We start from the raw sequence: 16,254 nt of genomic DNA, 5'->3' as shown, positions 1-16,254 counted from the left end.
AAAAAAAAAAAAATCAACACATTTTCTTCTAAATGCATAAGGATAAAACTGCAAAGATGCACTACTCAGGCCCAGGCCTGGCCCATCACTAACCTCACTCCGCAGGCCCCTCACCTGATGAGCAAACAGCCCGCTCTTGCCACTACCTCCTGCGCATCGCTGCCTTCAGTAACCACAGGCAGTGTCTTCCTGTTCCCTCCTGGAGTCCCCAAGCTGGTACCCTCCCCAAGAAACTTCTCCAGTTTCCTGGGCTTCCCTCCAGCTTCACACAGTGAATCCTGTGACCCACCCCATGAACAAAGGTGAGCCCACCACATTTTCCCCGACCTGGAGTGCGGCATCCAGCCCGAGACAGCCGTCCATGCACACCCCGGCTACCCTCCAGGCGAGGCCGACTCTTCTCTCTCAAAGACATGAGAGGCAAATATTCGTGGGTCAGTGCCAACACACGATCGCCAGCAAGACTGCGAGCCAGGCACACACAGAGCCATGTGCAGAGAGGGAAGCTGTTTCCAGGGACTCCCGCTGCAGGCTGGGTCCCGCACAGACACAGCGGGACCAGGGGCCTTTGTGCGTGCACGTTTAGCTCCAGGATTACAAGGCCACCCTTTAAGGTCTGAAAAGCAAGAAGGGAATTACCACCAGCTAGGTACAGGAATTCCCACTGTAGTTCAGCAGATTAAGGAACCGACGTAGTCTCCGTAAGGATGAGGGTTCTATCCCTGGACTCGCTCACTAGGTTAAGGATCTGGCGTTACCGCAAGCTGCAGTGACATTCACAGATGCGGCTCAGATCTGGCGTTGCTGTGGCTTCGGTGTAGGCTAGCAGCTGTAGCTCCGATTCAACCCCTAGTCTGGGAACTTCCATGTGCTGCAGGTGCAGCCCTAAAAGGAAAAAAATACATACATACATATGTACATACTGATGCCAGGGTCACAAAACCCCAATGGGAATGCTTCCTGTGGATGCCACCACCCGCAAAAGGCCCACAGTTAGCAAGCGGCAAACTCTATCTTTTGAGCACATCAAATTCCTAATAGAGGCAATAATGGCAGAGAGCAGAGCAAAGAAAATCACCCACGTTCCAGTCCTAACTGTCGCTGAGCTGAACGGACATCAATGACTCATCAGAAATGTTTTTTTTTGGGGGGGGGGTGTTTAGGGCTGCACCTGCGGCATCTGGAAGTGCCCAGGCTAGGGGTTGAAGAGGAGCTATAATAGCCGCCAGCCTACACCACAGCCACAGCAACACCAGATCCAAGCCTCGTCTGTCACCTACACCACAGCTCACGGCAACACCAGATCCTTAATCCACTGAGAGAGGCCAGGGATCAAACCTGCATCTCATGGATACTAGTTGGGTTCATGACCACTGAGCCACAGCGGGAGCTCCAGGGAGACAATTCTTGCTCAGTTAAGTGCACATATCACCGTGGGACTCAGAGGAACACTCAATCTTTCTCCCAGCTGCTCTCAAGAGAAACAGGCTCTTGGGGAACCACAAGGACTTCAGGTCTCTCTTTGACAGACAAGAGGAATCATCTCCAATCGCCTCAAGGGAAACCAGCAAGAAACACGAGAGGCACTCACTCAAAACACCTCACCCACCTGACCTCCGCTCCTCAAGGGGGGAGAAAATTGGATGGAAGGCGTGCCATCGTTTTACAGGCAACGCTCTAAATGCTCCAAATCCTGGGTTCTGCCTCAGCACCAGTGGTGCAGGAAGAAGGTGGAGCAGAGACTGGGGATCTCTTTTGGGTGGGAGGGTCCAGCTCCCACCTCTGCCTAGAGGCTGGGGGATCTCAAGCAAGTGTGTGGTTCATGCCGTAACTGGTGTGGGAGGGACTGGATGTGAGGGGCTCTTAGCCCTTTTCCTCTAAAATCTCACTGTTTGATGGACCCACCAGTTGGCTTGGGGTTTTGCAGGATTGGATTTGGGGAGGGTTCTGAACTGTAAAAGGGGAGAGGGAGCCTGGGAAAGTCACACATGAAACACAGTGCAGTTGTGTCTCCTAAAACAGCTTGGTGAGACGCCTGGAAGATAGACCCTGGATGGTGCCCTTTGCTACCCACCTCTCTTCGCACAGGCACTTCCTGGATGCTGGTGGACGGCAGGTGGGCACTTTGCAGACTTACTTCATGCCATCCTTGCAACAGTCCTGTGAGGGAGGTACAGGTGACAGTGCCTGCTGGCTGCCTCCCAACTCCATCTTTCCCCTCCTTCTTACTGACAGAAGCCTGGGAATGTGTCTGCCTGGAAAACTGTATTAGTCAGTCAAGGCTGTGTAACGCATAGGCCCAAACTCGGCGAGTCAGTTTCATGGGTCTTCTGGACCAGGTCTCTCAAGTAGTTAAAGTTCAGATGTCTGCTGGGGCTGCAGTCATCTGAAGACTCAACTGGGGGAGAATGTCCTTCCAAGCTCATTCATGTCCTCAAGTCTTCACTAGCTGTTGGCCAGAGACATCAGTTCCTTGCTATGGGGGTCTCTACACAGGGCAGCTCACAATATAGCTGGCTTCCCTCTGAGCAAGAGAGGCCACCCAAGACAGAAGTCACCATCTCTTTGTAACCTAATCTCAGAAGTGACATCCTATCACCTTTGCCATATTCTATTGGTTAGAAAAAAAGTTACTAGGTCTGGCCCACACTCAGGGGTAGAATTCCACAAAGGAGTGAATCAACCAGGAAGCCTGGAGTTGAGGCTTCCTACCACACCTACCTTTCCCGGACTCCCTTGAAGCCAGACATGGCCATGGGACTAAATTCTAGCCAATAAAATATAAGCAGAAGTTTTGGGGTGGACTTTTGGGAAGGCCCCTAAAAACAGCATCAGAACATAGTTCTTTCTTGTAATCTGGAGTATGATGGCTGGAGCTCTAGGAGCTATTTTGGACTATGAGGTGACCTTTGGAATGGATGCTGGTGTGAGAAAACTGAAGGACCTGGGTCTGTGATGATTTCATAGACCCATCCAGCTAGCCCGCACTGCCTGCCTGGGGAGTCTTCTATTATGGGCTAGAGGTGGGGTTAGTACTTTTTTAAAATGTTAAATATTTTAAAAATATTGTTGTTTTATTTTTTGAGTTAAAATACACATTACAGGAGTTCCTACTGTGGTGCATCAGTGGCGTCACTGCAGCACCCAGATGCAGGTTTGATCCCGGGCCTGGTGCAGAGGGTTAAAGGATCTGGTATTGCTGCAACTGTGGCGTAGGTTGTAATTGCAGCTTGGATCTGATTCCTGGCCTGGAAACTCCATTATGCGTTGGGGTCGCCAAAAAAGAAAAAAAAAAAGAAAAAAAAAGGGGAGTGGCTCAGTGGTTAACAAACCCAACTAACATCCATGAGGACACAGGTTTCATCCCTGGCCCTGCTCAGAGGGTTAAGGATCTGGCATTGCTGTGAACTGTGGTGTGGGTCGCAGATGCGGCTTGGATCTGGTATTGCTGTGGCTCTGTATCTTGTCCCTGCTGCCATGTTTTGGGACCCTTTCCGCAAGGACCCCATCAAGCTGGTGTTCTGTGAGGTCTTCAAGTACAACCGAAAGCCTGCAGAGACCAACTTAAGGCACACCTGTAAATGGATAATGGACATGGTGAGCAACCAGCACCCCTGGTTTGGAATGGAGCAGGAATATACTCTCATGGGCACAGATGGACACCCCTTTGGTTGGCCTTCCAATGGCTTCCCTGGGCCCCAAGGTCCGTACTATTGTGGTGTTGGAGCAGACAAAGCCTATGGCAGGGACATTGTGGAGGCTCACTACCGGGCCTGCTTGTATGCGGCATCAAGATTGGGGGCACCAATGCCGAGGTCATGCCCGCCCAGTGGGAATTCCAGATCGGACCCTGTGAAGGAATCGACATGGGAGATCACCTCTGGGTGGCCCGATTCATCTTGCATCGTGTGTGCGAAGACTTCGGAGTGATCGCCATCTTTGATCCTAAGCCCATTCCTGGGAACTGGAATGGTGCCGGCTGCCACACCAACTTTAGCACCAAGGCCATGCGAGAGGAGAATGGTCTGAAGTACATCGAGGAGGCCATCGAGAAGCTAAGCAAGCGGCACCAGTACCACATCCGAGCCTACGATCCCAAGGGGGGCCTGGACAACGCCCGGCGCCTAACTGGATTCCATGAAACCTCCAACATCAACGACTTTTCTGCCGGCGTGGCCAACCGTGGCGCTAGCATCCGCATTCCCCAGACTGTCGGCCAGGAGAAGAAGGGTTACTTCGAAGACCGTCGCCCTTCTGCCAACTGTGACCCCTTTGCGGTGACAGAAGCTCTCATCCGCACGTGTCTTCTCAACGAAACTGGCGACGAGCCCTTCCAGTACAAAAACTAAGTGGACTAGACGGGCAGCCATCAAAACCCCTCCTAATTCTACACCCCCCCCCCTCGCCCCTCTCAACTGTCATAATAGCTGTAACTCAAAGGGCGGAATAGCAAGGTCTTTTTTATTCCTCCAAAAAAAAAAAAAAAAAAAAAAAAAAGGTCCCTAGCCTAGGAACCTCATATACCACGGGTGTGGCCCTAAAAAAAGCCAAAAAAAAAAAAAAAAAAAAAAGGAAAATACACATAACATAAAATTTACCATCCTAGGAGTTCCTATTGTGGCTCAGCGGAAACTCATCTGACTAGCAACCATGAGGATGCAGTTTCAATCCCTGGCCTCGCTCAGGGAGTTAAGGATCCGGTGTTGCCATGAGCTGTGGTGTAGGTCGCAGACACAGCTCGGATTCCATGTGGCTGTGGCTGTGGTGTAGGCCGGTAGCTGAGGCGCCGATTCGATCTGTAGCCTGGGAACCTCCACATGCTGCGAGTGTGGACCTAAAACAACCAAAAAAAAAAAAAAAAAAAAAAAATTACCATCCTAGCCATTTTAAAGGTAAAGTTTAGTGGAACTAAATACTTTCGCATTGTTGTGCAGCCATCACCACCATACATTCCAACAACTCAACCTGTAAATCTGAAACCATATCTATTAAACAATAACCCCCCCATCCTCCTCTTCCTGGAGCCCCTGGCAACCACCATCCACAGGAGTGTTTTAAGCCACAGAGCTGAGAGCTCTGTCACTCACAACACAACCCAGTCTGACGCACAGCAGTATTATCATCCCCATAGTACAGAACAGAAAACTGAGGTTCCTGGGTATATAGAACTTATCCGAGGTCAAAAGCAGGGGGTGAAGCCTGAGCCTGACTTCCAGTTAGTTTCATTTACAAAACATCCTTCTCCCAATGCTTCTAGCAAGAGACCATCTAGAGGTCCAGTCCATATTATAGACAATTTTCATCACGTGAGAGCAAATGGGAGACAGGAATGGCAGGAGACTGCAGCCTGGCAAGACCATCCTTTCACTAGGGCGGGGAGCAAAGATCACTGTTTTTAATTCACCATGTACCCTGTCTCTCCTGCGAGGACACTCAGCAAGGAACACTGTGGCCCGGGCAGTTGTTGGCTTGGGAAATGTTCCCAATTTCAGAATAAGTGATAGGGAAGGCGGCTGGGCTGAAAGAGCAAAAAGTCTGGGTAACAGATGGCATGGGGTTGGCAAGGCAGCTGCCTCAGGCTACTGGCAGAGCGTGCCCTCTCAGAGCAGGGCCAGACCCCCAGGCACAAGGCCACCAGAAGATTCTAATCAGACCCCCACTAGAGTAGGAGGGCAAGCTCTGGTGGAGACCCACCATCCCCTAACCAGGGAACCCCACTTTAGACCCCAGGACCTGCTGGAGAACCCAGGCTTCCATTAGTGGTGAAGGGATGCCTGTCAGCTCCAGGTGTGTGTAGCCTTTTCAAGGGTAAGTTACGTTTTCCTTCTTTCATCCACTCACCTGCTCAACGGCAGGACTGCGGACTGAACACTAACCCGCAAATGAACGTCCCCAGATGAATGGAAAGGAAGGATTTTTTTTTATCAGCCTCTCCGTTAGCGGTAGGTTAAAGAGTGCTTCTCAAGGGACTAGAAAGACTTGACTTTCTCAAGTTAAACATTTCTGTTCTATCCCTCGTGGAAGTCTACAGTTACCACAGACCAGCAAGCTCTTTCCAGAGATGGCAGGGTCCTCCCTGTACCCGCATAGTCCCTGTAATAGGGCTTTTGTGGGCTCAAGTCACAGAAAGGTAACTCAGATAAATCATAGGAGGGAGATGGCTTACTGATTTACTTACCGGGAAAGGATGAGGTGCACTGGGCACAAATGTATCCAGGACCCCAGGGCTCCCTCAAACTGGGTCGTCCAGTTCTATCATTGCACATGCGTTCTCAATGCGGATTGGAGAAGGGCTGCCAGCAACACCACCTTCCAGCGCAGGGCCGGGGAGCAGGCTGGAGACTCCTCCCCACAGCGCCACCAGGGCAAGGGGGCTCTCTATTGGCTCGCTGATTGGCCTGGGTCACGTGCCCACCTCCTGCGGACAGGGGCAGGGTGCTGTGAATGGTGGGTCCCACCAGAATTGCTTGATTAGAGGAGTTGGGCTCAGACATGGGATGCTGCCAGGAAAAAAGCAATCCTTTTTTACTCGGTCCAACACTGTTAAATATACGGATGAAGGTTTTTCTGCGCGTACCTGCAAGACCAAATGCCCTGCGGAATCCAGCTTGCAGACGGATCTCTCAATGCCCTGGCCCTCCTGAGCCTGGCTTGGGGCTCCTTCCCACTCACCACCCTCTGCCCGGCTTTCCTTCTCTCTTCCTGACAACCTCCCTCATTCTCCCTCCTGCTTGTTTGCATGGGGATCTTAACCACCAGCTATAAAGTTCCTGGGGCGGATCCTGCCATTTTCCCTCCAGGATGGGTGAGCTTCCTCCGTTGGCGCAGAGGGAATTTCCTCCCTAGTCCCTGTCTAAGCCCTCTGACAGCGGCCCTGTATTCTCCGAAGACAGAAGAGCTGCTGGTAAGCCGGGCTGCTAATTCCTGATGACATTTGACCTTTCAACTCCAACGGGCTGAGTGGCAGCTGAGTGCAAAGCCACAGCTGGACGTAGACAGTTCTAGGCTGAAAAGATGGAAAGACCCGCCCATCTCCTGGGGGAGGAGGAGCAAGCGGATTTGATTGACGTATCCCAGTCCCAGCGGCAGAGGCGCTGGGCATACGCTCCTTTGCTTGGGCCATAAAATAACGCACCCCTTTCCCAGAAGCACGACGCTGCCTGTGCCCCTGCACTTTTGGATCTGTTCACAGCAGCCAGGAGTCCGGGAAAGTGTGGCGGGCTTACTCGGGACCACCCAGAGGGCCTTCAGGCTGGGTTCCACCCCGATGTCGGGAAGCGGATGGACACCTACATGGAGGGCTCGCAGTCCTCTTACCGCTGCGGAGCTGCGAGGTCGTCCTCCTAAGAGTGTGAAAGCTTGTGCCCCACAAAGGAGCCACAGGAGTCCCCCAAAAGGCAGATGGCCATGGCAGACCTCCAGAGTTAGGAGGGACGTCGAACATCTTGGTCTCCTCTCCTTTCGCGGTTGCATCTTAAACCCCCAGCAGGCTGTCAGCCCGGCGTTGTAAAGAAGGGTCTCCAGACCAGCCTTTCCTAGGGGACCTGGCTTTGATCACTTCCAGGTCTACCTTTCCTGACTAGCCACGCTCCCTTCCGCTGCTGCATGTCGGACCCCATCTTGCTTAGTCGTCCTCCCCATTGGGAGGCAAAGGAGAGAAAGAACATAGTGACGGCAAGCGGGTCCCGTGAGACCTGAGGATGGGCCTTGGCCCGCTCGGTTTCCAGGCGCTTGCATGAGACTTTCTTTGCCCTGTGTTTCCAGGGGCCCCACATAACAGGAACAGTGTGGCAACACTCTGAGAGTTCATTTCACAATGTTTAGCTTCTCTCACTCTCTCTCTTTGATGCTGGGGTCCAGAGGGAAGCAGCAGAGAGGGGCAGAGCCTTCCCTGCTTCTGAGGAGGGACATTTGCTTCCAGAATTGAGCCGTTTCTCGGCACCTCAGTCTATTTTTGCAGTCGAGCCGGTTGCCCCATGCCAAGGCTTCTTACCACAAATAGAACTTCTGGAAAGGCCTACTGGTTTCCTCTGGGCTTTCAGACACCTCTTCACATTTCGCTTGGCTTCCTTTCTGCAGCCCCAAAAGGGAATATTTGGAGCCTCTTCTGTTCCGCTGTGATGGCAGGCCCCTCCTCACGCTGTGCAGGGGATTCCTTTGGGGCAGCTGGGAGCTGGGCCTGCCTCTGGCCTCCACCATGGCCCAGGGTCTGAGCCAAGAAGCCCCAGTGGTAGCCAGAGTGCCAGTGTGATTCCCAGACTGTAGCCTCAGCCCTAAGTGAGACGGTGGAGCAGATGGTGGAGGCCACTTCGGTGTCTCCAGCCCCCCAGACCCTGTCCCTTCCAAGTGCCTCGGGCCCCCACCTGCCATTTGAGACAGGATTTGAGAACCCATCACAATAAGTGTCACCCCGGCAAGTGGCACACACCTGAGACACCTCGCAGGGGGTGCCTGCAGTTGGAACACTCCAGAAGCAATTCCTACCAGTCAAAGTAAAGCCGGTGGGAGTGAAGTAAGAGGTCACCCCATTAACATTTTAGGGACTGTCAACCAGGGACTGTCAACCAGGCAGGAGCTACACGTGTCTGAGATCCGCTTTGGCTTGTCAGAGTCCGAGGTTAGAAGACGCAAAGGAGGATTCCCATCGTGGATCAACGGTAATAAACCAGACTAGTATCCACGAGGACGCAGATTTGATCCCTGGCCCCTCTCAGTGGCTTAAGGATCCAGCTTTGCTGTGGTATAGGTCACAGATGAGACTTAGATCCAGCATTGCTCAGGTTGTGGTGTAGGCTGGCAGTTGTAGCTCCGATTCGACCCCTAGCCTGGGAACTTCCATATGTCACATGTACAGCCCTAAAAAGACCAAAAAGAAGAAGAAGAAGAAGAAGATGCAGAGGAAAGCCCCTTCTTGAGAAGACCGTGCTTTGGAAGGTTCCAGAACAACAGCAACAACCCTAATCATTTGAAAGCCCCACACTATGCAAGTATTCCCCACTCCTTCTCTCAGAGTGTGGCTGCTCAGAGCCCACTCCCTGGCAGACAGACAGGGTTCCAATTTCAGTACTTATTAGCTGTGTGACCTTAGGGGGTTTCTAAACGGCTCTAAGCTTTCCTTCCCCTCCCCAGGGAACAAAGGGGGTCATCAGAACATGCCTGACACATAATAAACCTCAAAGCCCGAATAACAGGTGTTTACGAGAGCTCGACCCTTCACAGGAAAGTAAGAGTGACATTTTCCACACGGTCCCAATTACCCAAAGTAAAGATACCAATGAGCTGAGAGGTGCCGACACATCACACCAACTGGAGATGGACGCCACCTTGCCCTGGGAGCTGCCCCCGGCCAGCACAGATTTGGTTTATTAACAAGTGTGTGCCCCTCCCCTGCAGCTAAGGCGGCTTCCTGAGACCAGACCAGCGGCTCCCAGACCTGGGCAGGCACCAGAAACCCCTGGAGGGCTCGTTTCCAGGCTGCCGGGCCCCACCCCTGGAGGTTGTGACTCAGGTCGGCTGGGGCGAGTCTCCAACATTTGCATTTCTAGCAAGTTCTCAGGTGATGCCCATGATGCTGCTGGGAACAGGGAGCTTCAAAGACCCGGGCGTGTCTCTTCAGGGCTCACGGGCCTCTGGAGCCTCCTCTGGAAGCGAAATGGTTAACTCAGGCCCAGGGCGTCCTGGACGCTGCTGCTACTCAGGACCATTGTCCTTCGGGGGTGTAAATTGGAATGCAGTCTGGCCATACATCCAGAGCCCTGCGGACACTTCTGCTCCCTGTTGCTGTCCCCCTCCCCTCTTTCTGGGAAGCTGTCCCTTAAGAAATGGCTGAAACAGGGACGAAGCTTTATGATTGCCATGACCTTGGGGCAGGGGGTGATGGGGTGGGGTGGGGGGGTGGGGTGCAGGTCTGTGTAGATCTCTGCTCAGAGCGCTGTGACTGGGTGCAGGGCGGGGAGGGGGGCATCCAGCCCCAACCCAGAGCACTGACTCCTGTGTGCAGGGCGTGTGAGGTGAGCCTCAGGTGTGCCAAGGTACTCTGGCCACCAGGGCCCCTCAGCACTTCTGAGGCTGCATCTCTGCATCTCCCCTCCCCCTGCAGGTGGACACCCAGCGGCATCAGGTCCTGCTTAGTTAGGCACATTCACCTTGTAGCTGGGCGTTCTGGGGCTTGAATTCCAGCTCTGCCACTGACCTTGATGTCCAGAGCACTTGACTGAACCCCCCGAACCTGTTTTACCTTCAAGGGGAGCTAAGAGTACCTACCCTTTGAAAAGTCGTGAAATGCACAGAATAGAGTCGGCTCCAACCTACATTTCCCTTTATCAATTATAGAAAAAACACAGTGCTGTAGAGAGGAGAGTTTACTTTCAAAACCCAAGCGTTGAATACTGGAAGTTTACAAGTGGAAAGTTCTAGAGAGCAGGGGCTATGTGTCTTCAAGACTCTGTCCTAATCAAGGCAGACAATAGCAGTGAATGGGGCAGGAGGGGGGCAATGGCCCTTTGTGAGCGCCCGCTCCCTGTCATCTCTAGGCAGCTCGCAGTGACCTGGCAGGAGCCGGCGGGGGTCTGGACCGACTCCCCGGGAACTCGGCCAGCATCCGCGGGCTCACACAGCTGGTGAGCGGAGCGCGATCCCAGAGGCAGACCGGGCACCCGAGCTCGCAGCCTCTAATGTGTGGTTTCCTCCACGCCTGTTATTCATGGAAACTCTTCAAGAGCCTGAGCGGGTATGAGAGGATGGAAAAAGGGAGACAATGAGGGCTCTGAGGCTCGGAACTCAGAGGTGGGGTGTTCCTATCAGGCCATCCATCAGGACGCCAAGTGCCCGGTGATTCACGCGCACCCGGAGGATGATGAAGTCACCTGGACAATGGAGAATTCTGGGGCTTTGTGAGAACAACCCAAACACCCAAAGGACACTCCATGCCCTCCCCGCCCCCAGATCCAGTGTCTCAAAGTGGGCAAAAGCCTGAGCTTCTGAGTCACGATCATTTGCCAAGGTCCCTTGTAGGCACGGCATGCTGAGATGCTATTTAATTTTTACCCCGTTCAACAAATGGAGGACAACTTCTTAGATGAGTTGTTCTGATCCTTCTGAATAAAATCAACGACTCTGAATTCCCAGATTCTGGGTATGGGTACGAAGAGCCTGGACCGACCGGACCGCGGTGCACAGAGGGGACATGAGCAGAGAGAGCTGACTTTCCTCAGCCACCAGCTGGCATGTGGTGGGCAACCACTGTCAGATAAATGCTTCTGGTGGTCTGGCCGTTGCCAGTAATGAAGATTCCACTGTCTGGGCTTGGAGCACCAGCGAGGGCCACTGGATGGAGGAGGGCTGGCCCCCTTCCATTCTCCTGCTGGCGGAGACAAATGTCAGAGGGCAGGTACCTCGTTCTCGGGCTGGTCTCAGAAATGCAACAAGACTTCCCATGCACAAGTCACTCGAATTGGGCGTGGCTGCCTAAGGCTTCCTCCCCTCCAGGACTCAGCACAAGCCCACAATTTGCACACTGGGCAAGATGCTTTGCCTTCAAGCTTTCTGGCTTAGTATCTCCCTATCTTGTCACTTAAGAAAAACAGGCATGAGGATTCAGTCTCTTTTCCTAGGGAACACAAAGTCCACCCCCAAACACCAAAAAAAAAAAAAAAAAAAAAAAAAAAGGAAAGAAAAGATAGGGAGGCTTTTTTGGTTGTCCTTTCTTTTTTGATGGGGTTCTCTTAGCTAAAACATTTCGGAGTTCCCTGGTGGCCTAGGGGTTAAAGATCCAGCATGGTCACTGCTATGGACTGGGTTGCTACCATGGCTTGGGTTCGATCCCTGGCTCGGGAACTTCCAAATGCCACAAGTTCAGCGAAAAGAAAAAAAAGAAAAGAAAAATAAATTTTAAGAGCCTGTCCCAGCTGGTGGATGTTGTCAGCAGGCCCAGTCACTCCAAGCACTTTCTCAAGTTCAGGTTCATAAGATGACTGGAAAAAGCAGGAGGCTGGGGCAGAAATGGGTAAGTGGCTGAGACAAACTGAACCGCTTTCAGCAGGGACCAGGCAACTTGGAAGAGAGCATGGCTCACTCCAGAGAAATACGAACTAGCTTTTGGGTATTCTATTGCCCCTCCTCAACAAAGCTGGACACAGAAATTTACTCCATGAATCATTTGGGGGAAAAAAGATCTCAATTGAAGTTATGAAACTTAAGTCATGAGATTTTTTAAAAAAAAACTTTCCAAAAAGATGGCACTATTTTTAACATGTACTAGTTTCCCAGGTCAGGAGAAAGTGGCCTGGCCTAGCCTGAGCAGTAACCAAGGGTCACTGCATTTTCTTCTCCCCATCAAGAGAAGGGCTGCAAAATTGCCTAAGTGGGAACTGCACACGCAGGAACAGTGAGACCCTCTCTGTGCTGGTGCTCAGCAATAATAACAGCACACTTATAAAACACAGACTCAAGGAGTTCCCTGGTGGCTCAGCAGGTTAAGGACCTGGCATTGTCACTGCTGCCACTTGGGTCGCTGCTGTGGCTCAGGTTTGATCCCTGGCCCAGGAACTTCCACATGCCACAGGTGTAGCCAAAATAAATAAATTAAATTAAATAAAACACACACTCAAGACCCATGCTTGTTATTAGATCAATGGATTTTTGAGCAAGGCCTCAAAGCAATCCAACTAGAAGGGTCTTCATAAATGGTGCTGGAATAACTGGATATTCCCATGGAATTAGGGGATCTCAACTCCTGTCTCACACCATATACAAAAATTCATTCAAGTGGATTGGGGACATGAACATAAACACTAGAACTGGAGTTCCCGTGGTGGCTCAGCGGTTAATGAACCTGACTAGCATCCATGAGGACATGGGTTCAATCCCTGGCCTTGCTTGGCAGGTTGAGGATCTGGCGTTGCCGTGAGCTGTGGTGTAGGTTGCAGACACAGTTTGGATCTGGCATGGCTGTGGCTGTGGCCTAGGCCAGTGGCTACAGCTCCCATTAGACTCCTAGCCTGGGAACCTCCATATGCCCTAAAAAGACAAAAAATAAAATAAAATAATTTAAAAAATTAAAAAATTGAAAAACTTCTGCCCAGAAAAAGATACTGTTGTTTTAAAAAAACAAATTGTGGTGGAAATGATTGAAGGAAGTGAGGGAGATTAAGAGGTACAAACTTCCAGTTATAAAATAAAGTCATGGGGGAGTTCCTGGTGTGGAGCATCAGGTTAAGGACCTGGCGTTGTCTCTGTGGCAGCTTGGGTTCAATCCCTGGCCCAGGAACTTCCGTATGCCATGGATGTGGCCCAAAAAATTTAAAAAATAATAAATAGGAGTTCCCATCATGGCTCAGCAGTAACAAACCTGCTTAGTATCCATGAGGATGCAGGTTTGATCCCTGGCCTCGCTCAGTGGGTTAAGGATCCGGCATCTCGTGAGCTGTGGTGTAGGTCACAGACACAGCTCAGACCCTGCATTGCTGGCATAGGCTGGCGTCTGCAGCCCTGTTTCAATCCTTAGCCTGGGAACTTCCATATGCTGTGGGAGTGGCCCTAAAAAGACAAAATAATAATAATAGTGATAAAATAAACTCACGGGGGTGTAATTACAGCCTGGGGAACATAGTTAATAATGCTGTAATGACTTTGTATGGTGATAGATGGCAACTGGATTGAGCGTGATCATTTTGTAACGTACAAAAATACTGAATCACTACGTTGCATACCTGAAACTAATGCAAGTTAGTTATCATTCAATTAGAAAAAAGCAAAACAAAACCAAGTTGTTGGGAGACTGGATCCTGAATGTTCTCCCCACAGAAAAAACACATGGGCGGAGTTCCCGTCGTGGTGCAGTGGTTAATGAATCCGACTAGGAACCATGAGGTTGCCGGTTCGATCCCTGCCCTTGCTCAGTGGGTTAACGATCCGGCGTTGCCGTGAGCTGTGGTGTAGGTTGCAGACGCGGCTCGGATCCCGCATTGCTGTGGCTCGGGCATAGGCCGGTGGCTACAGCTCCGATTCGACCCCTAGCCTGGGAACCTCCATATGCCGCGGGAGCGGCCCAAGAAATAGCAAAAAGACCAAAAAAAGAAAAAAAAAAAAAAAAAAAAAAGACATGGGGATTGTGCGATGTGATGGCAGAAGCTGCGATTGTTTTTCGTGTGTATCGAGTCCGCATGTTGTCCGCTATACGCTTACATAGGGTTATACGTCAATTGTATCTCAGTCAGTAAAACTGGAGGGAAAAAAGGAAAGAAAAGAAAGAAGCAAGGCATACACTGGGACTGAACATCTGCAAAACATCTGACAAGGGAGTAATTGTTCGAAACACAACGGGAAGAAGGAGACAGAGATTGGAGCAGTGAGAGCTCAAGCAGGTTTATCCGCAAGCAGAGTGGTGGGGAGCACTGAGCAGACAGAACTCATGCTCCCCCCCAGCTTGGGGAGCAGCTAGTTATACAGGGAAAGGGGTAGTTTCTATGTTTAGCACAGGTTCCAGTGGGTGGAGTTTAGCACAGGTTCCAGTGGGTGGAGTAAGAAACAGGGAAGATACAAGCTATGTCGTTACAATTTAACAATTTCTCCAGCTCCTCTTGTCTGGCAGCTTTGTGTTTCCTCTTATAGAGTTACCACCTAGCACTGAGGTCCAGAATGCATGATGAGTATCTACAACCTAATAAGAGAGAAATTTAACAGCTTGACAAAATACAAGCAAGAGAATTGAAGAGATATTTCACAGAGGAGCAGACATACAAATGCTAGTTAGTAACTCATTGTTAGTCACCAGGGAAATGCACATGAAAACTGCCCAAGATAGACTCTAGGGCTGAAGACCAACAATGTCACACGCTGCCAAGGATGAGAGCTACTGGAACTCTCACATATGGCTGGTGAGAGTCTAAATGAAACGTCCAATTTTGGAAAAAGATCTGGAAGTTTCTTATAAAACTAAACATACACCAATCCAGCAATTTACTCCTTGGCGTTTACCCTCCAAAATGAAAGCTTTTGTTTTGGAGAAGACTTGTACTAGTTGTTCACAGCGGCTTTGTCACAGGCTCAGACTGGAAACACCCCACGCACCCATCTATTATGAATGGATCGAAGGCTGTGGTGCCCACATATTCACCCATAAAAAGGAAAGAACTATTGATACACACGGCGACATGCACTGGTCTCAAAAACATCACGCCGTGTGAAGGAGGCCTCATACCAAAGAGCATGACTTCATGATTCTATTTCCATGAAGTTTCCGAAAAGGTTAGACTCATCCGTGATGAAAAAAATTCAGACCAGTGGTAAACTCTGGGGGTGGGACTGAGAAGAGGCAGAAGGGAATTTTCTGGGGTGATGGCGATGTTTTCTATCTTGATAGACCATTTGTGTTGCATTTGTTAAAACCTATCAGATGGCACACTTAAGATTTGAGCATTTCACTATAAATTTTATCTGCACTAACCCCCAAATATAAACTCATATTAAACTCTGGCTCATGACAAGCATACTGAAGCATTTGGGAGGGGGGAGTGGACTGATGTTTGCAACTTACTTAGAAATGCATCCAAAATGAAGATGAATTGATGGGTGGGTCAAGGTACGGCTGAGTGGTTACGTAAGAAAGCAAATACAGCAAAATGGTAGCAGCACAATCTGTGTGTGTGTGTGTGTGTGTGTTGAGAGGAGGAATGAGTGGACCATTCTTTCAACTCCTTGGCGTGTTTGAAAACTTTCATAATAAAATGTTGGGGAGAAAAACAGACAAATATGAAGCTATAAAAAAGGACAGAGCCTCAGTGCTCAATTTCCACTCCAGCTTTGAAATCAAACGACTACGAAATGATTCGAAGGAAAACACTAAGGTCCCCACTCCCACGACCGCCTCCAGGTTTGGCTACAATACTTAAGAAACCCCAGAACCACAGCCCCATTGTTATAACCTGCCCCTGGGCTTTAATATCAAGAAGCCAAGGCAGCATTCTAGGGTTTCATGCCCAGAAAAGACTGTGTGTGTGTGTGTGTGTGTGTGTGTGTGTGTGTGTGCGCGCGCGCGCGCATGTGCGCGTGCGTGCGAAAGCCAACCCAGTTCACCTGCTTTATTTGAGACACTTGGGAAAATAGGGGTCTGGGCACGTACCAGGGTTCAGCTAAGCCAGACTCCCCCCCACCCCCCGCCCCAACCATGCCTACGTCAGCCCCAACCAGGGTTTCAGATCAAAATAGCACTATGACTTGCTGTGAGCTTGTGTGTGCTGGGCATTTGACATGATT

The 16,254-nt window shown here is 50.7% G+C and overlaps 1 long non-coding RNA gene and 1 pseudogene across 1 annotated transcript; one reads left to right on the top strand and one right to left on the bottom strand.

Moving 5' to 3' along the window:
• On the top strand, positions 3,389–4,470 carry LOC100738647 (annotated as a pseudogene).
• On the bottom strand, positions 4,796–8,746 carry LOC110259926. The gene is made up of 3 exons (XR_002342409.1): positions 6,578–8,746; positions 6,179–6,418; positions 4,796–4,834 (listed from the first exon to the last, which is right to left on the bottom strand). It is a non-coding gene; the product is annotated as an uncharacterized LOC110259926 (long non-coding RNA).

Source organism: Sus scrofa, chromosome 3 (genome assembly GCF_000003025.6).
Source record: "Sus scrofa isolate TJ Tabasco breed Duroc chromosome 3, Sscrofa11.1, whole genome shotgun sequence".
Classification (NCBI taxonomy): Eukaryota; Metazoa; Chordata; class Mammalia; order Artiodactyla; family Suidae; genus Sus; species Sus scrofa.
This window is presented reverse-complemented; position numbering and strand designations above follow the sequence as displayed.